At 45.4% G+C, this 21,296-nt stretch overlaps 1 long non-coding RNA gene across 1 annotated transcript; it reads left to right on the plus strand.

The window, feature by feature from the left end:
• The first annotated feature begins 184 nt into the window (after window positions 1–184).
• LOC131807706 (uncharacterized) lies at window positions 185–17,889 on the plus strand. Its single transcript, XR_009344581.1, has 3 exons — window positions 185–4,223; window positions 5,075–5,167; window positions 8,302–17,889. It is a non-coding gene; the product is annotated as an uncharacterized LOC131807706 (long non-coding RNA).
• The last annotated feature ends 3,407 nt before the right edge of the window (window positions 17,890–21,296 follow it).

A 21,296-nucleotide genomic window follows, 5' to 3' on the forward strand; every position in this document is an offset into this window, starting at 1 on the left:
GTTCAAACCCTGACTTTGGTGTAGAGGTTACTTAAAAACAAAATCTTAAAAAATAATAAAAAATAAACATATCTTTATATTTCAATACTTTTTTTAAAGATTTTATTTATTTATTTATTTATTTATTTGAAAGAGAGAATGCAAGTGAGCACGAGCAGTGCGAGGGGCAGAGGGAGAGGGAGAAGCAGACTCCCGATGAGGGAGGACCTTGAGATCAGGACCTGAGCCGGAGGCACACACATAACCAACTGAGCCACCCAAGCACTCCGTATTTCAATATGTTTTTATACTTCCTAAAACCGTATCTATTCATAGTTGTTGGTTTTGGTTTTTTTTTTTTTAAGATTTAATTTATTTATTTGACAGAGATCACAAGTAGTCAGAGAGGCAGGCAGAGAGAGAGGGGGAAGCAGGCTCCCCGCTGATCCTGGGCTTGATCCCAGGATCCTGAGATCATGACCTGAGCCGAAGGCAGAGGCTTTAACCCACTGAGCCACCCAGGTGCCCCATTCATAGTTTTTGAAATACATTTTCTATCTATTGTCTTAACAGTGTCTCATGAAATACCCGTGGGGTTTTTTATTGTGGTACACGTCCATTTTTATCCACAGATGTTAAATTAGTAACTATTACTTCCGGGCCATAAGGACAAGGATTCTGGGGCATGTTGTTTTCATCCTACTCTAAGATGTTTGCCAGTAGGAGGGGAAATGCGACAGACGGATGAAACCAGGTGCTACTTAAAGAAAAATCACAAAACATCATGATGGTGCAGATGGCGAGGGCAAGCCCGTCTGATGGCCCGTCTGATGGCCCATCTTGGAAGGCTCCTCCCGCTTGGTCTTCGCCTGTCATAGGGGCCGGCTTTACGTTCTCTCCGAGTCCTTTGATTTATTCTCTTTCCCCTTTCCCGCTCAGATGTTCAGTTCTAACCCTGAATTCTGATGGAAATAGCTACTCTGTCACCAGTCGTTGTTCCTATAACGGGCTGAGCATGAAGTTAATCTTCTCTCTCTTCAAACCGGGTTTCTGTGGGTAGGCTGTTCGAGAACACTGGTTCTCAACCACAGGGGATCCAGGCCCCCCCACCCCTTCCCGGGGACACTTGGCGGTGTTGGGAGACATTTTTGCTTGACGGTGCTGCTGGTGGCTATGGGGTTGGGGCCGGGGATGATACCCAGGACAGCCCCCTTGGGACAGAGAAGGATCCAGCCCAAAATGTCAATGTGCTGACGATAAGAGGCTCGGATCTCCAGAAATTGGAAAAGACCAAAAGGTGAGACAATGAATGGATGGAGGGCACCACTGTCTTCTGATGTCCACACGGTATGTCCCACTTCGGAAGCAACACAGCGACTTTTGTCATAGTTGATGCTGATTCCCTTCCACTGATTATGCTCCATTATCTCTGAAGCCCTTGGGGTGGGACTTAAGCCCGCGTGAAACCCAAGCACAGGACCACAAAATGAAAAATGGAGGCAAATTCAAACATGGGCTGTAACTACCAGAGGACTCCTCCTGCTCTAAGCCTCTTGGAAAAAAAGTCTTCAGATCCTTGGTTTCATTCAACTGACAATAGGTTCATCTGCATACGGCATTCAGCAGCAAAGTAAACTTTTTTTCCTGAGTCTTTTGTTTCCAAATCAAAGGGAAACAAAGAATATCCCGGCTCCATTCAGGCACTTTCAATGACTCTCAAATAAACGTGGGAGCAATTTGGAGCCATTTAACATGTAGAGTGATGAGAAAGCGTACTGATTAACCTTGTAAACATTCTACACAAGTGCAAGGCAACCTTCATAAAGAATATCCAAGTGTCCTTTGAATATAATAGCCCCTTGGCACTTGGAAACGTTCATAGGTCTCTGAAATAGAATAGAGCAGAACAGACTGAAAGAAGGCAATCTTCAAGTCTTCCAGAAACGGCGCCATTAACACATTATTTTTCAGTTTCTTTACGCTCCGAAGCTTAAGGTTTCTCACCCCAAGATCAGCTCCACTTACAAAAAAAGCCCGTTGGGCCCATATTTAACCAACCACCAGAAGGGATTCAAAAGCAGGCTAATTGAACACGGGGGTTTTTGAAATTCTATAATGATAACCCAGGATTTTTCTCGAAAACACCCAACAGCGGCTGGTTGGCAGGAAGCAGGAATTAGACGAGAGAATTGATGGAAACCTGCCCTCCACACTTGGAAAACAAAACAAAACTGCTAGTAAGCGGTGAGCTTTGAAATCACTGCGTGTCCATCATTCCCGGTCACTGCCTTCAGCCTCACGGACACCTGCGCCATCCACCTTTCGGGGATCAGGAAACCCCCCCTGTGTCGGGTCACCCCGTGCCTCCCTTCTAGGTCCCCGTCGCCCTGGGTTCTGTCTGCGTGTTTTGCAGGCCCCTCCTCTGCTCCAAAGACCAACGAGGTCTGTCTCCAGGAAGGGTACTCGGCCAAAAGCGTTCACCACTTAACCGTATTTATCCCTTTCTTAGCCTTTTACCCGCTGGCTTCAGATTTCTCTGTAACAGGCCAGCGATGGCCAACCTCCCCCGAATATCAAGTTCTGAAAGGGGCTGGAGAGCCACACAGGGGAAGAGTTCGTGGGGAGCCCAATGTGGTGTTTTCTGTCTAAATCCTCGGGCCTCCCTCCAGCCTACCAAGGCAAGTGACAGGAAATTAACAGCCATAATCAAAGACTCGAGCCTTTTTCGGTAAGGGGGGACGGAGGAGGGGCTATAGGCATTGTGCCCAGGAGAACCTAGAGAGAGAGAAAACCTCTCTCTGCTCAAATTTCTGAAGTTTGTTGCCAGTGAGTCAGTACATACCTGATCAGGGGGGGAAAAAAAAGGTTGTCTAACCGGTTTGGCTGTTTCAGCCGACTACTACTGGGAGAAGTAAACAGATCCTTAGCCTTTCAATTATGTCTGATTTGGACATTATTTTCCAGTCAATATTTGTCATTTGAGGGCTGTTCCTCAGCGGGCCCTGAATCGGAGAGATGGACACACACAGTCTTGGATGAGCAGACTCCCCGCAACCAGCCAGCAGAAGCTACCCCTCCTCCGGGCAGTCCTCCAGGTGTTCGCCAGAAGGGGCTGGGGGAGGATTTGGTAACACTGAGTCAGGACTTTGCAGGTCTCTTGTCAGACTGCAGCTGAATTGAGAAATGTTCTTCCTTTGCCCTCTGGGCTCCTCCAGTCGGCCGGGATTTCTGCCGATCGCCGCACATTTCAGTGAACTGGACAGGGGTTCTCTCTCTCTCTTCATTCAGGAAGTGGCCCGCTGAGCCCGGCCCGAGCCCCGAGATTCTTTCTGCTCTGATGATATAAACAAATTGCAGAGGAAGTCAAGTCAAACTTTCCCTTGCTTCTTTTGTTCTCCGACTAGCAACTCCGAAAGCAGAGCCAACTTTTTCTTTTTGGATGCCTTTGAAAGATTGCTCTTAACTGACAAGGCAGAAACCCTCATGGGTTTTTTGTTTTGTTTTGTTTTGTTTTTTGTTTTAAACAAAGATCCTCCTAAACTTCTTTTGTTATAAAAAAAAAAAAATCAGAAATTTCCTGGAAATTTCTTTTAAGGCTGTTTTTTTTTTTTTCCTTTTTTTGAGCCTTTCCAACCCAATTGCTCCCTTCACAGCACATAACTCCCTAATTGTTGTTCTTCCCTTCAAATTTCAACCAGGAGAGCAATAATGAGCTTTGCATGGACAATGGCTAAACCTGAATGAGGCTCCTGGTGCCCACATTCAGGGCCAGGGAAAGCTAACAGTCGTGATTCAATAAAGGTGCCAGCCCAAGGCATGGGCCAGACAGAAAGGAGACAACTTATCTGTTGAATCTACAGATACTGCTTGAAAAATCACACATAATTAATCCCTTCTCTGAGTGGAGGCCATTTGAAGCTTTATCACAAGCTTTAAGATTTCATCTCTAGGTTTCACTGACGGCTACGGGAGGGAACATTTTCAAACCAGAGGTCCCTGATTATCCAGACGTGATACCACGCCTGTACTGGTTATCTAATAAGAAGAAGCTTTGTGCTAAATAACTGAAGGAAAACAGAGTAGAGATGCACCAACAAATCTTTGCAGAGTGGCCCTGAGGTGGCTTCCCAGATGGGGCGTTCGGTTACGTTAATTCTGGTGCAAGAAATAAAGACAATGGGACAGCTCCATGGATATCAGTATGCCTACCTCAGTTGTCCTCAGGTCGCCTTCTGTGTACAGAGGTGGGTAGTCAACATTTTTTTTTTTAAGATTTTATTTATTTGAGTGAGAGGGAGAGAGAGAGAGAATAAACTGGGGGATAGGGAGGGAGAAGCAGACTCCCTGCCAAGCAGAGAGTCCGACATGGGGCTGGACGTGGGGCTGGACTTGAGCTCGATCCTGGGAGTGAGCCAAAGGCTCGAGACCTGAGCCAAAGGCAGACACTTAACCAATGGGGCCACCCAGGCGCCGCTTGGGGTAGTCAACTCTCAACACAGCCCTAATTTCTAGTCAAGCATGGTGGAGCTCAAATACAGGCTCACAATATTTACTGAGCCTCTGTGTTCCCTTCTGTAAAATGGGGGTTCGTTTTACCATGACAGTACTCTTACATAGGTCAGAAAAAATACATACTGAGAGAAAGAGAGAGAGAGAGATCTCACTTCACTCAATGTGTGGTGTGTGTTAAGTTCTCAGTGAAAGGTAGTTATGATGATTAAAATTCGTAACACTATGTGAATTCTCCCGGGTCGGGAAAAACTAGCCTTGGCAGAACCTGAACTTTACAGATATTTGCAAAGTTACTCTGCTGTCAGAACATGTTTGCTCAATCATGATCGTCTCCTCCCTCTTTATCTATAAATACACAGACACTGTAGATATTTATAGAGTAATAGGTATATAAAATCATTTGTGCAAGTTGTAACTGACTGTGTAATTATTGAATAAACAGTGGATGAAAGGGAAATGTGAAGTTTTGAAAGCCGGCTTTCATTCGCATTTTATCTTATATTCATTACCGGTGATGGTTTTTGAGACATCCATTTTCCCTTGAGCAGCATCAGATGAGAATGTCATTTCATTTGCACGGCAGGGTAAACAGACAGAAAACCGGAGGCAGCAACTGGCTTGGACACTTCCACAATATGCGGGTCATTGTTGGAAGCTGTGTGTGCCTTCACACCCCGTAAGTCTTTTTGAAGTTTGCCGTAGAACATGTAACACTTACAACGTACCTGACACTATCTCGAGCAAATAGAGCCACCTTGCACTGATGCAATCGCTATACATTTATAGAATTCTACAATTGCCTTCCGCAAGCTTTGTCAAATGCCTACTGTGTGCCAGGCGCTGGGACACAAGGAGGAACTGTTATTGACGCTGGACTGCCTAGTGTGCAGACTCAACACACACTTACAGTCCAGAAAAGCAAGGCCACCAACCACCACAATCCTTCCTTGTCCTCCGGAGGAGACAACCGGATAATTCAGAAAAGTTATTTTAAATTTCAACATACGCATGCTTTTGTCACTGAGAAACTCAACTCAATTTTTTATTCTAGTTTGACTTTTTTTATGTTAATTTTCATGTGGGGGCAGGTCCTGAGAGAATATGGATTATTGTTCAGAAAATACTCCTCCCCCACTCCTGCTTTGGCTAGAATATACTTCCCTGCACCACTGACCTTGGACTTGGCCATGTGATTTTGTTGGCCAATAGGCTGTTAGCAAGCTTGATTCCAGCCGAGCCGGCAGTGCATTCGTGTGGTGGATCACGCCCTTTTGCACTTCCAACATTGCCATGAGGAGTGTAGGTCTATTCAACCAAGGAGGATGAAAAACGCCTGGGGCAGATCTGGCTGTGACCCACAATTGAAAGCCCAGTCCAGCACAGTCTAGATCATCTGAACACCAACCAACTTGCAGAGATGTTTTTGTGGGATTAAGTAATTACTGTTTTAAACCACTGAGTTCAGGAATCATTTGTTACACGGTATTATTGTGGCAATAGTGGACTGATGTAGGCCCCATAATACTTACAGGTCTTTTTTTTTAAAAGATTTGTTTATTTATTTATTTGCCAGACAGAGATCACAAGTAGGCAGAGAGGCAGGTCGAGAGAGAGAGACAGAGACAGAGACAGAGACAGAAAGAGGAGGAAGCAGGCTCCCTGCTGAGCAGAGATCCTGATGCGAGGCTTGATCCCAGGACCTTGGGATCATGACTTGAGCCGAAGGCAGAGGCTTTAACACACTGAGCCACCCAGACGCCCATACTTCCAGGTCTTAATCTGACTATGGGCATACCAATACAGTTACTAAATTGCAGGGGTTGGGGGGTGGGGAGCAAATTTAATTTTAAAAGATCCTTCAAACACTTGCCTTCCTGATTTGACTTTGTTATGTAAATTGAGGTCAATTATAACCTTTCATGCACTAACTGAAATTTGAGGCCCATAATGTTCAAATAAAGCAGCATGTGGTTGAAGAATAAAAGAGGTATAAGGCACTCATTTATTTATTCAGCACTAGATAAAGCCTTTATTTCACAAATGCTTTGTCCAAAGAAATGGTTCCCTCGTTATAGAGATGCTCACTGAGCTCATCGGTATTTACTAGACCTTGGAGAGGCAGTATCCAGTCCAGTGCTCACCATCGGCCAAGCATTGTTCTTAGCGCTTTGCCTACATCAGTTTATTTAACCCTCAATGCTTAATGTCACAGTTACTGTGGTTATCTCCAAATGACAGATAAGAAAAATGAGGACCCAAGAGGGTAAATGACTTCTCCATGCTTCCACGACTTGTAAGTTACATATCTGGGATTCAAACCGAGGCTCTCTGATTTCAGAGCCCTCACGCTTACCCACCATGGTAAGACATATCTAGTTCTTGTTGACAGTTGACGGGGAATGTATTGAGAAAGGACAGCAGGGAGGTTGTTCCGAGGCAATACACAGTGTGGTGTGTATTAGGGACTGACAAATGGCCGATGCTTTAATGAAGTTGAAAGTCAAGTGTGTCTCTTACTCATTGCCATGGGACAGGGGTTAGTCAACAGAGTTTTTGTGAAGTGCTTAATAGTAATTATTTTAGGCGTTTTATAACTATGATGTTATGGTGCAAAAAAATTGTACACGTTAAGTAAACAGAGGAGAATGGTTGTATTCCAATTAGTGTTTATGTGACATTGACATCTGAATTTCCTCATGTCAGTTCTACAAGCAGTAAGTATGTGTGGGAAGACACAAAGGATGTTTCTACTTAGTGTATTTCCAACGGTTCCGGTTGGAACTATTATGGAATATCATGGAAATATGATGATATTTGATGCATCTTGACCTTGGAACTCTGGCAAGTTGTCTGCCAAAAGCGAACATAAGTCATCCTGGTAAGAACAAGAGATGGTTTTCAGTAAAAGTAATGACAAGCTTTTGGGTTATTTCATTGTTGTAGGAGGATTCTCCAGTGAAACAGAAACAGTAGAATATTTGTTTATTTATTTATTATAAGGAATCTGGTTCACACAACTAGGGAGGCTGTGAGGTCTCCTGATTGTCATCTACAAGCTGGAGATCCGGGAGAGCTGGTGTGATTCAGCCTGAGCTCAGAGGCCTGCATCCCAGGAGCACGGGGAGCAGGAAAAGACTGAGGTCCCAGCTCCAGCAGTCAGGCAGGGAGGGTCAAATTCTGCCTTCCTCTGCCTTTCTGTTCTATTCAGGCCCTCCGCGAATTAGATGATGCCCGGCCACACTGGGGAAAGGCAAGGTGCTTTCCTGAATCTGTGGATTCAAATTTCATCTGGAAACACCCTCTCAGACACACCCAGAAATAAAGTTTAACCAAATATCTGAGTACCCAACGATCTAGTCACATTGACATAAAATTAACATAGAGGAGTAAATGTTACATGATCATGGCGGGGTGGGGGAGGGAGGGACCCACGTGCTTGCTAAAATACTGCATTGACAACAGTAACAAACAATGCATGTTCCATCTTTACAAAGGAAAGCAACCCCAAACAGTACAGTCATTCGAGGAGTATTAGAGCCTAATCCCTGCCCAAGAAAGCTTGTATTGTCCTGAAATCTTAAAGAGGGCATATATGAAAGAAAATTAACAGATGTTTCTCCAAATTGGACCTAGTAACTCTAAAAATTTATATCACCTAACTAGAGATGAATAGAGAAGCTAGAAGAAACATTCCAAATTGACAATAATAATAGTATTTTTCAGATCAAAAAGTGTTGTCATTTGTAATATTGTCTTTTATGCAAATTAAGTATTAACTTTTATAACTAACTTTGTATTCCTTTTATTAAGGAAAGCCCCCAAACTGCAAAGCCTGCAATCCTGGAACCAGCTCTGAGTAAGCACCTACTGTATGCACCAAGCATATCTTGAGCACTGAACGGAACAGACAGCCGTGGTTTTAAAATATGTCCCTGAATGCCGTGAGTTCATTGCCACTCCCTTGTTTCAAAAGGCAGAGGCTGTTTCCTTTCGCTTTGAGTGTAGGCTGAACCTGGTGACTTGTTTCTGGGGAGTGGAATATTGTGCAAGTGACATTACGTGGTATTTAAGGCCAGTCATAAAATACATTGCTGTTTCCCTCTCATTCCTTCTGGAAGCCAGCTGCTGTGTTCTGAGAGTGTTCCAGCGCATTATGGAAAAGCCCACACCGTGAGGAATGAAGGCCTCCAGCCCATAGCCACGCATGTGCACCTTCTTAAAAGGAGATAATCCAACTGTATTCAGTCGAGCCTTGAGATGTTGGCAGTTTCGGCCAACATCTTCACTGCTTGTAAGAGGCCCCGTGCCAGAACCATCCCTTCAAACTGTTACCAGTGATTCTTGACCTCAGACACTAGATGAGATAAGAAAGTTGTGAAGTTGTGAAGTTGCTACATTTTGGGGCAATTTGTTACACAGCAGACAATCAATAATATACCGACAAAAGTCCTGGCTTTAGGTCTCTTATGTTCTGAGGTTCATTTAATAGCCATTGAATAAATGTTTTTTGAGACAATGGTGAATGATGGTAAGCTAAAGAAACATATCAAATTATCATTAACTGTTCATTCACTTATCAAATATTTACTGAGCAGCCCCATGTGTTTATCCATGTTCCAGGCATCAAGCTAGAACAATAAACAAGAAAAATGGAACAACCCCCCCCCTCGTGGAGCTTCCAGTCTGGTAGAAAAAAGCAAGTTTTTGCCCTGTGTCTGATACTTACTCACCGCAGTACTCTGAAATCAAGTTTCCCTCTCCCAGATAAGTGTATTATCTCATTAAATTCTCACACCGGTCCCTGCCTCTGCCCCATAACCATGCTACAGCCTTCCCCAGGCTCCCTTGCAACACAGCAATATGACACAATTCAAGCCAGTACAGCAAAGGCAGGAGATCGGGGTCTCAGGAAGTTTTGTGTCTTAGGAAGGAAAAGATGTCCTTAGTTCTACTGTCTTCATTTCCCGACTGGAAAGTGCTGTGGGTTATACATCCTGCAAGCATCAAGTAGGGTTGAGATGGGGACCCCCTCGGGTGGCTCAGCTGGTTAAGCGTCTGCCTTTGGCCATGATCTCTGGGTCCTGGGATTGAGCCCTGCATCAGGCTCCCTGCTCAGTGGGGGGTCTGCTTCTCCCTCCTCCTCTGTCCCTCCCCCCACTTTATGCATTCTCTCTGGAGCTCTCTCTCTCTCTGTCTGTCTCAAATAAGTAAAATCTTAAAAAGAAGAAGGAGATAAATGGAGAGAGCTGCGTAGCTCTGACATTCTTAAACCATTGAAGCATTATAGTAACTGCCTGCCTGCCTCTGGATTTCTTTTTAAGTGAGAGAAAAAAAAAAAAAATAGCCTGTTCATTGAAGTCTCTGTTGGGTTATTGTTGGCTGTTGCTACTTACAAGTTAAGAGCAATCCCAACTGACTCCATGAAATTTAAGTGGAAAACCAAGGTCACTAAGCCAATGAATGGAGCACACAGAAATTAAAACCATATTTTATGAATGCCTGGATCTATATCTTCATCATGATGCTATGTCATCATGGTTTCCACAAGTAAAAAGAAGAAGAAAAAAAGAAACTATAGCAAATGTATTTATCTAGCTTCCCTGATTTTATCCAGAATAACAAGGCTATTCGATATTGTCTTAAACCACAAGACATTAAATCTACATTCCAGTTTTAACAAATATTTAATTGCAGATTTAGGGGAGGTCATGGACAGTACTAAGGAATTCCTTGATATTGACGATATTGTTGGAAATGTGCTAAGCATGGATACATGTCTGAGAGGCGATAATAAAACTAGAGCCCATTCCTTGAGGGTCCCTTCTACAAAATATTGACAGGGCACTTACCATGTGCCTCGTGATTTAGTTCCAGGATCTTACTTGGTGCCTCTGTCACCCAACAAGGTGAGCCCAGGCACCCCATTTTACAGTTCAGAGAGGTTCAGTCGCTGGTGCAGAATGACCCAGCTCAGGGTAGGCTCGGGATTGAGCTCAGCTCTACCACAGGCTGGAGCCTGGACCATTGACTGTCAGGGAGAGCGAGTAGTAAAATGTGTCTGTATGTGAGAATAGAGTAAGTGATCCGAGGTATGGCAGTGGTTAGGATGGTTTAGACATGAAGGAATAAAGTTTGGGAAATGCTCTGGCGGAAGGATACTGGAGTGAAATAAACAGGGGTCCGTTTCTGCTCCAGCCCCGCCTGGATGTGACGTTGGGCAAGTCTCATAATCTCTGGGAGTCTCCATTTCTTACTCTGTAAAATGAGTATAATACCAACGTCCCACTTGTTCTGAGGACCCAGTGGGGCGAAGGCGCTGGACTGCAGGCGGGCTGTGAGGCTGGGCCTGGGAGAATATTCCAGGTTCTCGCTTTGGTCACTGTTCTGCACTTCCTGTATGCAAAGGAGACAGTTTCTTTGTTTAGATCTGGGTATTTCTCAACAATTATGGACACTCCTCCTACTAGAAGAAAAAAAATATATGGTTATCCAGACAGCAAATCCTTTCTGCAAAAGCAATGTCCTGAATTTTGCTAAACGCAATCTAGGTCAGTCTTGCCTGCCCATAGCAAAGTACCAATGGGAAGAGAGCACGGTGAGGGCAGCAGAGTGCTGCCCTGGCTCGCAGCTTCCTCTTGCCTCACCCGACCCCTGCCACTTCTTTCCTTCTTGTTCCCATCAATCTGGTTCTCCCTTCTCAATCATTTTTCTCCAGTTACACTAGCACTTATTTTCATTTTGAGGTAGATCCCTGACCTCTCTGCTCTAGACTAGTTTCCCGGTTTAGAGAAGAAAGGCAAACATAATTGGGGACTTTCCATTTTTCAAGAAAGACGTTAGAAACCATGGCAGACAACGGCTCCCAGCGGTCCCCACCTCTTGGCATCCATATCTCTGGGTAATGCTCTCCCTTCAAGTGGGGGCTGGCCAGCTGACTTCTTAACACATGGAATACTGTGATGGGAAGTCAATTCCACGGTTAGGTGTCAAAGACCATGAGCTCCATCTTGCTAGCAGACTCTCTCTACTGCCTTCTCAGTTCTCCCATTCTGACGAAGCCAGTCGCCATGCTGGAAAGCCCAGGGGCAAGGAAATGCCCGCGGTCTCTGACCAACAGCAAGAAAAGAGCTGAAATCCTCCATCCAGCAACTCTTGAGGAACCACATCTTACCGAGAGCTGCATGAGCTTGGACGCTCCCGCTGAGCCTTCAGATGAGACCCTGAACTCCCACCTTGAATGCAGGGTCCAGATTCTGACCCACAGAAACTGAGTGTCGTGCAACGAGTTGCTGTATTTCTTGTGCGTGGATAATTTGTTACACAGAAATAGATAACTAATACAGACCCACAGCAACACCTAATAATGAGTAGAGAGGAAAAAAGGAAAGAGCTAGAAGCGAATCTGGCATCTCCTGATTCTGGCCACGTTCTACCACCTCAGACATAGGTACCCTGAGGAAAGGCACTTCTTTTTCCTGCCTTGATTCCTTCTTCTGCCAAATGAGCAGACTGAATTAGGGGTTGTAACTTTTCTGCCATTTTCTCTCCTTTAAAATCTAATGATGTACAACCCTGGGCTCACATTCCAACTTGGCCGCAATCAGAATGAGACAGACGCTGCCCACGTGAGATGGGGCACGGGGTTTCCATTCCTCTCAGTCCTCACCTGAACCACTTTACTCATTTGCATCACCTGCCAGGCCTGGCGGGAGAGCCGGTGGATTCCTGAAGCAAGGGATCCCCAGTACTGGATTACTTATTTGATGAGCAGACTTGCAGACGCCAAGCTGGGAAAAGACATACAAGACACTTACTGGGGAAACTCGTAGGAGAGGAGGATGGGGAGGAAGCCGGAGGAGGCTGGGAGAAGAGGCCGACCACATCCCTCTAGAAAAAGAAGAAAGAACAGGGAGGTGGGAAAGGTCTGAGACTATAAGCCCTTCTCAGAAAGCTTCGCCAAAGCCCCGTGTCTCCCCAAAAGGAGCCTGCTTTCGTATCCCTGTGGCATGCGATCCCAGGTAAGGAGCAACCTTAGGGAACGTGGATTTCGCACAAATGCCGATCCATCCCAGAGCGCAACATCTGGGGACCTCGATCCATCATAGTCCCCGCTGTGGGAGACCCAAAAGGTATGATTTTGGGAATTTCGCAGCCCCTGAGCTTTCTGCTAGTCTAAAAATCCCCCAAGTTTGGACCCGAGGGGCGAATGTGGACCACAGATGCATTTTGATTGGCTCATGGTATTTAAAAACATTAACTACAACGCTGAAACCTCCATCTAAAGAGGAAAATTTTAATATACCGGACATCATCCAATTTAAAACTTATCCTCTGAGAAAGACACTGTTAACAGGAAAAAAAAAAAAAAAAAAAAAAAAAGCAAGTCACATAGTAAATGAAAAGTATTGGCAAATCATATACCTGACAATTCACATATTTGCATCCAGAATGTAAGTTTTAAAACCTCCAAAATTCAGTAATAAGGAAACAAATCACCCAGTATTTTTAAAGTAAACTCTACACACATCCTGGGGCTCGAACTCACAACCCCACGATTTGCATGCTCTACCAACTGAGCCAGCCAGGCCCCCCAAAACCACCCAATATTTTTAAATGGGCGAAAGATTTGAACAGACATGAATAAAAGAATAGATACTCGTGACAAGCAAATGAGAAGAATTTCCAGTATCTTCAGTCTCCACAAGAGCCTCCCCCAACGATTGTGAAAATGGCTAAAACTTTTTAAAAACTGATGAATACCCAGTACAAGACTTCACAGAGCTGTTCTCAGGTTTAAATAAAATAATGTGCGTGCAATGCTGGGCACAGAATGCATCCTCAGTGCGTGTGTCATCAGAAGTTTCAAAAGAAAATTAAGAGCCAGTGTTTTGGAAGAGAAGGCTAGACAGAAAAGAGAAGGACTAAACTTTGAATAAAATGTCAAGGGATAGAAGTTCCTCTCAAAGGAATGAATTTCTCTTGCTGAAAATTTGAGCCACTGCTAGTTCATCGGCCCCACTATTCGACCAGGAGGACAGTGTGAAAATGACTTCGCATTTACCAAACACCTGCTACTCCTCAAGTAATTGACACAGACGCTCACATTGCTAGCCTCGGGTGATAGATGAGGCTCAGAGAGGTCAGCCGCTTTCCCAAGACCACACAGCGAATGAATGGCAGATCCAGAATTCTCAAGAACTTTGTTCTCTTCTCCCTATGCAAGGCAGCCTTCCAAACCGGGAAGAAGGGGAAGCAATCAGGGTTATGTTCCTTCTTCAGGGGACATTTCTACTTCATTTATCAGGCTTGCTGCACACACAAAGTCTACCTCCCACCACCTTCCCACCTTCTGAGGTCCCTCCATTTTTATTCTTACATCGGGTACCTACCCCGCTCCCATGTTCCATGTTCCATGTTCCTCCCACCTGGTTAAGCCAGTGTCAGCCAGGGTTATCAGCATGCTTCTGCCTTGTACCCGCTTAAGGAAGCCTTGTAGACTTTGCAGACTTTGTATAAAGTTCTCGAACTACCCCCCAGGAGATAATACCACTGATCTACTGCGTATCTGTGTATGTATTGTGACATACACGTGTGCTTTATAACAGGAGTGAGATTTTGCACCCGCTTCCCTCAAGAGCCAGGTTGGCCCCCTTGAGGGAAGTTCTCCTTGGGAACGTGGCTTTGGGGGTGATGACCAAAGCAGCAACAGCAGCACGGTGTGGGGTTGGGCTTGGTTGGTGCCTGTTACTGCTGTAAGAGCTTCATAGGCATTGATGGCAGCAGGTCTCCCTTGCAGGCCGGTCTCAGTTTACCCACAATCAGAGAAGCAGCATAGCTCCTGACTCCTTCTGGGAAGTGGAACACATTTGCCCTTCTATCAGCTCTTCCTCAATCTCTTTCCATCTTCGTCCACTTAAAGCCCGGATGCAGAAGTGATTCTCGGAAAGCCAAAACCACAGGAGGATGTTGCCTTCTTTTCCAGGTGGCAGGATTACTTACTCTTGATCGTCCCAAATTCCCTATTTTCCCAGCTTCTTGAAACTTGTTCTGAATTGTCTCTTCGATTTCAACACAGTCTTTCTTAGTGACTATGTCCAGAGAAGCATTCGGGCTTTGAAAACCTCCTCAACCACCTCTTCTCTAGAAATTACGACAACTACACTTTGTTCAGGTGCCAAGATCGAGTCGTTTCGGGGATGACCAATGTCCTATTTTTGCAACACCTGCCATTTCACATGGGAGACGATGGAGACCCAGGGATGCCCGTTCACTCATCCCCGGTCCCGCGAGGAGAAGGGGTGGCCGGCCCAGACTGCACATCCAGGGCAGACCAGCTCCAAGTACGTGTTGCTAACCACGATGAGAAGCCGGGGCTTAATTTCAGCGTTTCACTTGCCTCAGAGTGGGGAGGAAACAGAAGATGGACATTTTCAAAGAGGGAGGGGGCGTCGACGTGTTTTACACAAGGTCATTCTCCCAGCCACCAGACGATGGTGCTGCGCAGTACCAGACTTTTTTTAGTGGTGCGTCTGACAATGGATTAAGATTTGGCACCCCCAAAAAAGAGAGGGCACCTGGCTGGGTCCATCAGTAGAGCATGTGACTCTTGATCTCGAGACTGTGAGTTCAAGCACCATGTTGGGCACAGAGCTTACCTTAAAAAAAAAAAAAAAAAAAAAAAAGCAGCAGCTTTCTATCCAGTCATTTACTGCTTTTAGTAAGATGTTTCTCTCTTCCTGGGGCACCTGGGTGGCTCAGTGGGTTAAAGCCTCTGCCTTCAGCTCAGGTCATGGTCTCAGGGTCCTGGAATCAAGCCCCGCATCGGGCTTTCTGCTCAGCAGGGAGTCTGCTTCCTCCTCTCTTTCTGCCTGTTTCTCTGCCTGTTCATGATCTCTGTCTGTCAAATAAATAAATAAAATCTTTTAAAAAGGGACGCCTGGGTGGCTCAGCTGGTTAAGCGGCTGCCTCCGGCTCAGGTCATGATCCCAGCATCCTGGGATCAAGTCCCACATCGGGCTCCTTGCTCAGCCGGGAGCCTGCTTCTCCCTCTGCCTCTGCCTACCACTCTGTCTGCTTGTGCTCACTCTCGCTCCTCTCTCTCTCTGACAAATACATAAATAAAATCTTTAAAAAAAAAAAAAGATGTTTCTCTCTTCCTTCTCAATTCCTATATTATAAAATGATTCTCTCGGGGCACCTGGGTGGCTCAGTGGGTTAAGCCTCTGCCTTCGGCTTAGGTCATGATCTCAGGGTCCTGGGATTGAGCCCCGAGTCGGGCTCTCTGCTCAGCGGGGAGCCTGCTTCCCCCTGCCTCTCTGCCTACTTGTGATCTCTCTGTCAAATAAATAAAAAGTCTTTTAAAAAAATAATAAAATAAAATGATTCTCTCAAGGGAGAAACCTCCCAGTACAGACAAGGCTCCAAGAAGAAGAGCTCACCCTCTTACACTTTGCCAGAGGTTTCCAGACTCATGAATCGCTTTTTCTAGGTTGCCCCAATGTGCTTTCCGCATAATGTTCTCCAGCCCAATGTACATGGTATTAACCTTGAGTAGCTTCCTGTGTTCTTCTAGAATTCAGTGCACATTCTTTCAGTTTCTCTTTGTACTTGAGGAAGGAAAAAACGTACTTCTACAATGAAGTCTGCGTTGTTTCTCTATCACGTGCACAATGTGTCTTCCTCTCCACGCTTTATACGAATGTCTCCTCTCTCCATCCCAGCTTCTGGTAAGTGTCCCATTCCCAGCTTCTGGGTAAGAAAGGGGATCCCACAGAAATGAAGTGACAGGTCTGGACACGCAACCGGGTACTGCAAAAGCAGAATTCAGTTCGCCTTCTGCTGGCCCATGGGCTCTTCAGTAACACCATTTTCCCACATGTGGCCCGTCTACCCGTCAAAACTTTCTCTTTCAGGCACCTTTGAAACCTCCAGCAAAAGCCCCAAACTTCCATTTCTAACCCAATAAATGCCCCCCCCCAATTATTCTTTTTCTACTTGACATTTTCAGTCAATCACTTTTTTTGGTTCTTCGGACTGGCAGGCAGACTTCCGGTTTCTGGTGAAGCACCCAGAGGCTTAGAAGTCGCCCCTCGGTCCTGCCAACAAGGGGAAAGCTGAAGGAGCTGAGGCGTTAACAGCTCCTCTCAGATCTGCAAGAGAATTGAGGCTGCTGTGAACCACCGCCTCCAGACCTGGAGGGACAGAGGCAGCTAGAGAAAATCACCACCTGCTAGAGCCTCACTTTTGGGGTGGGGGGAATGGTGCCCCGTGTGGGGAAACCTCTGCTGAAACCGGTGAGTGGCCACAGGTGGGGTTTGGACAGAAAATCAAAACCTCCAGGGGTTCCAGTCAGAAGGGACACATCTGCAAGTTTCACCTCCAAGAGCTTCTCCCAGGGAATATCAGAGAAAAGTCCCCCTTGTGCTTCCGGAAGGGGAAGGGAACAGGAACAAGTCTGAAATACCCCAGAGCGTGGTCGTGTTCTTCTGCAGGAGGCCTGCCCTCAGGGGAAGCGAGTTAGCCAGGGCCCAATGTGCTGGCCTTTATCAGCGCTGTTGTAGGGGAAGGAAGACACCAACTCCAGCCCCTTCTAGCCGTCCTGGGCCAGCCACGGGGAGGGGCTGTAGTGAAGTTCACAGGGAGACACAGGCTCAGACGGGGCTGAGACCTGACCCCAGGAGTCAAGGACACTCCCCCCACCTCCCTCCATATCACTAAAGGCCTAATTATAGCAGTTCCTTCTACTTGTCACATTATGTCAGTAAAAAAAATAATAATAAAATAAATAAAGTACAAGGCATATATAAAAAGGAAACAGAAACAAAAAAAAGTTTAGAGAAACAGATCAAGCCTCAGAACCACACTCAGGCCTGGCAGGGCTGTCGGGATGATCAGAGCAGGAATTTAAAACTGTAATTAAGATGCTAAGAGCTCTAATGAATAAAGTAGACAGCGTGTGGGAACAGGTGGGCAGTGGGAGCAGAGAGATGGGTCTTCTAAAGAACCAGGAAGAAATGCTCGTGATAAAACCATGTCACAGGAAGGAAGAATGCTTCTGACTGGCTGGCTTACTAGTAGACTGGAGAGGACAGGATTTCTGAGTTTGATGGTATTTTCCACAGAAACCATGAAAACTGAAAAGCAAGGAGAAAAAAGACTTGGGGGGGGTGGAGAAGCAGAACAGAATATCCAAGGACTGTGGAACAATTAAAAAAGGTGTAACACACAGAGTGGGACCATCAGAGGAGAAGAAAGAAAGGCACAGAGGGGACTTTGAAGCAATAATGACTCCGAATGTCCCCGGCTGATGCCAGACACCAAACCACAGATCCAGAAAGCTCAGGTGGAGGAGGCAGAAAGGAACGTCCCCGCCCCCAACCCGCCCCCAAAACTACCTCTAGGCATATCCTCTTTAAATTGAAGAAAGTCCAATAGGAAGAGAAAATCCCGAAAGAAGTCAGAGGGAAAACCCCTTTCATACAAGGGGGCAAAGAGGTTAACAACATCTGACTCGGGGCACCTGGGTGGCTCAGTGGGTTAAAGCCTCTGCCTTCAGCTCAGGTCATGATCTCAGGGTCCTGGGATTGAGCCCCGCATCAGGCTCTCTGCTCAGCGGGGGTCTGCTTCTCCCCTTTCTCTCTCTCTCTGCCTGCTTCTCTGCCTACTTGTGATCTCTGTCTGTCAAATAAATAAATAAAACCTTTAAAAAAAAGAAAGAAAGAAAGAAAGAAAAAACTTAAAAAAAAAAAAAAAAACCCAACATCTGACTCCTCAGAAGCCAAGCACGCACAGAGCAGAGTAGAATGAAGTAGATTTCCTTCCAAGGGGAAGGAAAAATTAAAAAATAATTTTTTTTAAGTCATCAAACAAAATTGAGAGGATTTGTTACCAATAGATCTGCCTTGCAAGAAATACTAAAAGAGGACACCTGGGTGGCTCAGTCGAGTAAACATCTGCCTTTGGCTCAGGTCGTGATCCCAGGATCCTGGGATCGAGTCCCGCCTTGGGCTCCCAGCAGGAGAGAGTCTGCTTCTCCCTCTCCCTCTGCTGCTCCCCCTTCTCGTGCACACACACACACACACACACTCTCTCTCTCTCTCTCTTCCTTGTTCTCCCTCAAATAAAGAAAATCTTTTAAAAAAAGAAATGTTAAAAGATATTCTTCCACTTTGGATGAAGGTGGGAAAAAGGCACAAACTTGTGATTCCACGATAAACAGGTGCTTAGGGATGTGAGGACAGCAGGGCGTCCGTCGTTAGCGGCCGTGCGGTGTATTCGAGTTCGAACATTGGTAAGAGAGTAGATGCGAAGAGTTCTCATCGGAAGAAAAAAGTTCTTCTTCCCTTTATTTTGGTGTTAGACGAAAGGGTGGAAGTTAACAAACTTACTGTCATCATTTCATAACATATGAAAGTCAAATCATTAATCTGTATACCCCAATAAAACTGGAAAAAAAGTCCTTTACAGAGAAGGAAAATAATACAAGTGAGAAGCTGGAATTTGTATAAAGAAAAGCAGAGTATCAGAGATGGAAACAGTGAAAGTAAAATAAAAATTGATTTTTTTTTAATTCTTCAGTGATCTCACAGATGACAGCGTACTCAAAATAATAATCGCAACAATTGGGGCACCTGGGTGGCTCAGTTGGTTAAAGCCTCTGCCTTCAGCTCAGGTTATAGTCTCAGGGTCCTGGGATCGAGCCCCGCATCAGGCTCTCTGCTCAGCGGGGAGCCTGTTTCCCTCTCTCTCTCTGCCTGCCTCTCTGCCTACTTGTGATCTTTGTCTGTCAAAATAAATAAATAAAATCTTAAAAAAATAATAATCGCAACAATGTATTCAATTACATGTTCTTGTGTGTACATATGTATGCTTATGAGTAAGGGAAAAGGCAGCAATGACACAAGGAATGAGGGTTTTGTTAGCACAGTTGACCCTTGAACAACATGAGGGTCAAGACTCCAGCCCATTCAGCGAGACACCTCCAAAACTTAACTATTTCTGATTCACCCAAAATATAACTATTAATAGCCCACTGTTAACCACAGGCCTTGCCAATAACACACAGTCAGTTAGCACATATTTTGTATCTTCTGTGCATTATATGCTGCTTTGTTACAATAAAGTATGCTAGAGAAAAGCAATTTATTAAGAAAATCATCAGGAAAATACGTTTGCAGTACTGTACTCTGTTGATCAAAAAATGCGTAACAGTTCAAACCTGTGTTGTTCAAGGTCAACGGTCCCTATCTGTGACAAGGCACAGTGTCATTTGAAAGTCAACTCGTATCCATTGTAAAGGTGTATGCGTATGTCTAGAAATGTGTTTTGCAAATTCTGGGCCAATTGCTAAAGGAAGGACCACAGCCACCCAGCCACAGGGGTGTGCAGCCTGGGAAAACACTACCCTCCTCAGAACGAGAAAGAAATGGGGCTCCAGACCCAGGCTGGATGTGTAGGGCTGGGGGCAGCTGTGCTTGCTCAGGCCTCTCAGCCGGAAAGAAATGAGACTTTTACTTCCTCAAGCAGCTGCACCTGGTGCCCTTGGCCTTCCCTCCAGCTGCAGAGCGGGGCCAGCCAGCAAGTCGGCACCCCAGTCGCTTTCTGACCTCTGGGACCTTCTGCAGAACGGTAGCGGCTTGCTGTTGACTTACCTGTTGACTTCGATGCCAACAGCTTCTTCAAGCTGGATTTCGAAGATGGAGGCCGTGGGTGTCTGACTTTTCACCCATGTGTCCCCATGCCTGACACAGTGCTTGGTTCAGTTTTACAAGAGTGAAGACAGGTGCAGGCAAGAGGAGGGGGAGGCAGGAGAAGGGAGGGAGAAAGGAGCAACTTTGAATGATGGCGGCAGCACGCGGCCCACGAGGAAGTGAGAAAAACATTCAATAAGGAGCTCCTGGAAAAAATTCTTGGACTCAGAAGTCCAGCCTCATTCCCGCCCACCCCTGGTGTGTAAACTCCAGGAAGAAGACAAGCAGCTTGTAGCGAAGGAGCCCTACTCAGTCAACCCCGCTGCTGGGCTCCTTTCAACACCTCCCTCCTCCAAAATGGAGCTAATTTAAAAATCAAAAGACAATAAGTTGAAGTTCATTTTTCTGACTTTCTTTTTTTTTTTTTTCCAGACTTTTCTTTAAGAAAGGCATCACTGAGGGGCTCCTGGGTGGCTCAGTCAGTTAAGCAAGGGATGTGTGATCTTTTTAAAAAATGGTATGAACCATTGCTCATTAGGCCGCTCAAGAACTGATTTAAAGGAGAGAACATAAAACTAAGAGGAGCAACACCAAGTAGAGATGGGACTTGAACGAGTCCATTTGGAGGGGCGTGTGGGCGGAGTCACCATGGGATCCCGTACTGACTTTTCCCAGCAAAATTAGTGCAGCAGTAGAATAAAAGTCCAAGGTGACCTTTTTTGCATTTAGGCATTCTTAAAGAAGTAGGCAAGAGGAAAATGCTGGGAAAAAGAGAAAACAAAGACACTGCAGCATGTCGCAAACATCTAATATACAAACCTTGGGGTAAGTAGTGGTGGTCTTTATCATTTTAATATTCATATGCTATTTCATTGGCTATTCACTGTGTACTTTGCATGTGCTTAGCCAATATAACAAAGTCACTAATTGCCTGGAGATTATATCCTAGAGCTACACTTTCCAATACGTCAGGCAAAAGACTGACGCGGCCACAGAGAACCTGAAAGGGGGTTCATCAGATTGAGATGCGCTGTGAATGTAAAAGAGACACCAGATTTTGAAGACTTGGTCTGAAAAATGATTATAAAACTATCTCATTAACAATCATTTTAAGGG

Source organism: Mustela lutreola, chromosome 9 (assembly GCF_030435805.1).
Source record: "Mustela lutreola isolate mMusLut2 chromosome 9, mMusLut2.pri, whole genome shotgun sequence".
NCBI classification, from domain to species: domain Eukaryota; kingdom Metazoa; phylum Chordata; class Mammalia; order Carnivora; family Mustelidae; genus Mustela; species Mustela lutreola.